A 5,229-nucleotide genomic window follows, 5' to 3' on the forward strand; every position below is an offset into this window, starting at 1 on the left:
TTCTCCTGGAGGTAGTAGTTTGAAGGTTAAACTGGATCCAAAATGAAGAACTGGAAGTTGTTTTCTCTTCACTCTGTAGGATGCAATAATAAACATGGTTTAGATTTTTAGTTTCTATTTCTCATCTGTTCCCTCTTCTATGAGTGTGGATGTAGCATTGCCCTGGAAGTTCCAACCCTCATTGAGGCTTCGGTAATGGTCACGCCCACAAGGTGGGGCGCAGGAAGGAAGTGGAAGACCTAGGATCAAGAGGAGGTCTCTCTGTTGGTTCTGGGACCTTGGACGCTGGAGGTAGACCAAGCAGAGTTCTCCAGAGAAAACCACCGGACTGTGCCACACCTTTGCCAGACCCTACAACCTATCTTTTCATTTGTAAGTTACCCCACATAATAAACCTCACTTTTAACTATGTGGAGTGGTCTTAATAATTTCACCAATAGGTAGATACTTGGATCTCTGAAATTTTCTATCCAGATTTCAATACTAGTTTCAGAGAAGACAATGTAGGCTACTAGGGACTCTTACATCACTCCATTTTTTTCTAGATTGAATCTTAGGTCAATAGGTACCCAGTTTTCATAATTATAGACAACTTTTGGAAATTTGGAACATTTTGTACACGCACATCAAAACTGTTATACTAGGGTTCTGCAGAGTAACAGAGCATACATAGTTAATCTTTGTGAACAAAGGGGATTCATTAGAATGACTTAGGGCTGTAGTCCTGCTATTCTCACACTGGCTAGCTGTGAAGGGAAAGACCAAGATTCCAGTACTTACTCAGTCCAGGAGGTTGGACAAGTCGCTGGGTCTTCAGTATATGCTGGAATTCTGAAGAAAAAAATTTCTAATGCCAGGGAAGGGATGGACTTGCTGCAAGGTGAGGGCAAGCAGGCAAAGAGCAAGAGCTTCCTGCTTCCATGTCCTTTTATATGCTTCCAGCAGAGGGTGTGGCCCAATTTAGGGTGTATCTTCTAGCCTCAAGATCTGGATTAAAGGTGTGTGTCTTCAGGCCCTGAGATCCAGATTAAATGTTGGTGTCTTTTTACTTCCAAAGTCTGAATTTGAACTGTATCTACCTACTTCAACTTAAGCAAAACATTTCTCACAGCTTTGCCCTCCATATTAGGATTTTAGGTAATTTCATGTCTAGTTAGGTTGAGAATCAAGAATAACCACCAAAAGGTATTTTGCTTTCTGTGGTTCATCTTCTGTAAAGTAAGAGTTTGTGTCCATTCCACAGAGCTGTTATCTACTTTTCTAGGGGTTTTACTCTAATTCCTGCCACTAACATGATCCAGGAGAGGTGTTTTCCTTACCCTGTTAGGGATCTCAGGGTTCACAACATGTTCCCCTTAGAATGTGATCTGTTAAATGCTCCCCACATCTATCATCTCTCTCTAGTTCATCAGGTCTGGAGAGATCCACGAAGCCTAGAAGACATGAAGATACCTCAGTGATTCAATCAACTCAGCAATTCCCAGCCGAGCTCTCCTGGAAGTCTGGCTCTAATGCTGCTTATTCCTCAATACAAAATACATCAATCAACTGGTTTTGATGCCTAAATTTTTGTTTCCTCTTAGGAACCTTTGGCAGGTGACTAACTAGTAACATCAGTGACTATTATCCATGTGGGTTTGGGGTTCAGAATAACAGATACTGCTTCCCTCAAACTCTCTGGTCCTGTGTTATTTTTTTGTGGGGAGACTTTTAGTGATTATGCTATTTTACTAGGATTTATTGGTTTTTTTTAAAGCACATGTCTGACCTTGATTTCATTTTGCTAAGTGGAACCTATTGTTTCTGATTTTGTTTATCTTGGTGCCCTTAGACGGATCTGGAAGACTGTTTCCAAGTAGGATTATCTGAGAGGCAGAGGAAAGACCACCACTAAAGAGGGTCTGGATGGAATAAAAAGAGGAGAGAATAGAGCCACCTTCAGGGGTTCCTGTCTCTGATTCCACCTCACCATGTATGAGGTCTTCACCTGCCATCCATGTTGTGAAAATTAAGACCACTGACAAGTTAAGGAAAACACCCCTTCCCTGTTGGTGTTTATAACAGCAGTCATTGTAACAACATACAAGAGTAAATAATAGCTGTGGAAATGTTGACATGATCCCTCACTAATGGAAAACTAACCACAAGAAATAACACACCATTGTGGTGGCTATTCTTGGTTCTCAACTTGACTATATCTGGAATTAACAAAACACCAAAATGGAGAGCATACCTGTGAGAAATTATTGCTTAAGTTGAAGTAGATAGATCCATGTTAAATACGGACTTTTGAGGGAGGAAGACACACACCTTTAAACCAGACCTAGAGGCTGGGGGATACAGCTTTCATTGGTGCTACTTCATTTTATTAATAACTACATATTATTCATCACTCACATTTTCTCCTTGATGATGATGTCTCTGCTAAACTCTTGTTTTAAAAAAATATACTAGACCTTTATTTTTCTTTCTCTTACATTTAATTTTTGTGTTTGGGTTTTTGAGATTAAGCCACTTAAGAAGGACAGCCTCAACTCAAATGAACTATTTCCCAGGGCTCCCTTTAAACTCCCTGTGTATTCCAGGCTGCCACTGCAGATTGCTATTGCCTCCTGAATATAATTAAAGAAGGACAGCTGGGCGGTGGTGGCGCACGCCTGTAATCCCAGCACTCAGGAGGCAGAGGCAGGTGGATCTCTGTGAGTTCAAGGCCAGCCTCCTCTATAGAACTAGTCCAAGACAGGCTCCAAAGCTACAGAGAAAACCTTGTCTCGAAAAACAAAATAACAAACAAAAAGAAGAAGAAGAAGAAGAAGAAGAAGAAGAAGAAGAAGAAGAAGAAGAAGAAGAAGAAGAAGAAGGACATCAGTGTTTCCAGCCTTCGAATCTGTTCTTTGAGGGGGAGGTCATATTTAAGGGCTTGGACCTTGATGGGGCTCTTATTGAGTTTCTTTTGGTTTTGGAGAAAAGTTCTCATTTGGTATGCCCAGACACACCTATCAAACATCCAGGATTCCTACTTCCTCTGTTTCCCAATACAAGCCTAAGCCAAAAAAGGAAGATTAAATTATCACATTTATTACATATATGGAGAAAATATAGTTAATTTGACCTATTTCTAGACATTTTTCACAACGACTTTCCTGCATATAAGCAATCCTCCTAAGCCAGTCTCAAGAATATCTTGAGCTGTAAGGGTTAACCACACACACACACACACACACACACACACACACACACACACACACACACACAATGAAAAGTAACTTTCAGCCTGATTTGGGTTCTTTCCCTTTCTGTTTTTGAAAGGGAGTGTCTTTCCACAGTCTTGACTGTCTTTGAACTCATTCTATAGCCCAGACTGGCTGAAAAACATAGAGATCTGCCCACCTCTGCCTTTTGAGGCCTGGTATCAAATGTCTGACTTCTTAAATCCTTAGAGAGACCATAGTAAAATGATTGGCAAAAGCAGGAATAAGAGATACTGAAAAAAGTATTTTTAAATTAGTGGAATGTAGGTGGTAGCCCCTATGTACTCTAGTACTCAGAGCCTGAGGGAATGTAATCAAGAGTCCTCTGGCCTGGGCTGTATACTGAGTTTCACCACAGCAGGAAGAGATAGAAGAAAAAAACAGGAAGACATTTCTCTCCACCTTTGAATTTTGCTTGATTTTTCTCTTGCCCCCTGCCCAAAGCAGAATGAGATTTTTCTCATGGTCTCTGTGTCTCCATAAATGTATATATACTTACTTCATTGGTTTGTTTTTATTTTAAGACCTTCTTGCTGCACAGCCAGGCTAGCCTTGAACCTACATTCCTTTCACCTCATCCTCAATGCATGAGCACCACCCATCCTGACTCTTGACCCTGTTAAGGAATAAATAAATAGAAATATTCAATGAGTCTCTGACCTCCTCTACTTGATCTCCAGGCAGCATTCTTCTCTGTGATATTACACGTATGCATGCTGTCATCTGTGGGCAGCTGTATCTGTGTGTTTCGCAGGAGACAGTCAGGAATGTCCAACATGTTAGGCAAGTTCCCTACTTCTGAACTACACTTTACCCTCCTTGGGCCTTCCCTTCATTTCTTCCTTTCTTAAGGCTCATCACTGTCCCAAAGTGAACTGGTTCCAGCAAGGACACAGAACACTTGGCAGTGTAATTCTGAGATGAATGTTACGCATTCTTTGTTGTATGAGGACATGGAGATTCACATCTCTAATCTCAGCACTACAGAGTGTAAGACTTGGGACCAATCTGCTCAACATCAGGAATTCTAGATAGGTACAACTACCTAGTGAGATCATATCACAAATTAATAGTGATGATGATGATGATGATGATGATGATGATGATGCTTTAAGTATACTAATAAAAGTAATAGTAATAATAATAATAATAAAGTCTTGGTGTTCTTTATTAATGTTAAAGACAAGCTTTCTATACCATTTGCTAAAACCTAAGTGTGGTTAAGGTAATTAAATAGAAATTCATGAACTAGGCATGATGTGGTAGTCTATGGCTTTGATCACAATAGTCTGAAGGCAATGGCTGACTCAACTCTTTGTATCTGAGGCTAACTTGGTCCATAGAGCATCTTCTAGGAGAGACAGACATGCAGAGTGAAAAGCCATCAAAAAAGAAAGAACAAGGGACATAGGAATGAAATCATAACTATCTATCTCTTTATGGGAGCCTACAGAGGTTTCCTAGTGAGATCCATGCTTGCTTTACCTAGCAGGACTGTATGAGGAGGATTGTACAGGATGATTGGGTGCCAGGTGTTTGGAAGGGTCTATACTTGGTTGTATATAGCAAGGGGGATGTCTTTTTCCCCTCCCTTTGACACTGTTATAAAAAGCCCTTTGGAATAAAGTTCTGGGCCATTGGGTATTGACCCCGGTCCTCCTGAAGCTATCTTGTATTTCTGTCTTCCTTCTTCTCGGCTAGGACTATCATTCTAAGTTCTGCGTTCATCTCTCCTCCTCATAGGAACCCTGTAAAAGGTAGGGGCCGGTCCCCAACACCTCTTGAATTCCTGCTAAAATATTTTAGACTGCCAAAGCTTTAGAGAACAAACTAGTTTTTCAGAGCTGTTCCATCATCTTGGCTGTCTTAACCCAATCTAAAGAGAAAGCTGGACTCAAAAATGCAGTGATCTGCCTACCTCATCCTCCTGAGGGCTGAGATTAAATGCCTGGATTTTTTAAATTCGATTTTTTATTGA

The sequence above is a fragment of the Onychomys torridus genome, chromosome 6, assembly GCF_903995425.1.
Source record: "Onychomys torridus chromosome 6, mOncTor1.1, whole genome shotgun sequence".
Taxonomy (NCBI): domain Eukaryota; kingdom Metazoa; phylum Chordata; class Mammalia; order Rodentia; family Cricetidae; genus Onychomys; species Onychomys torridus.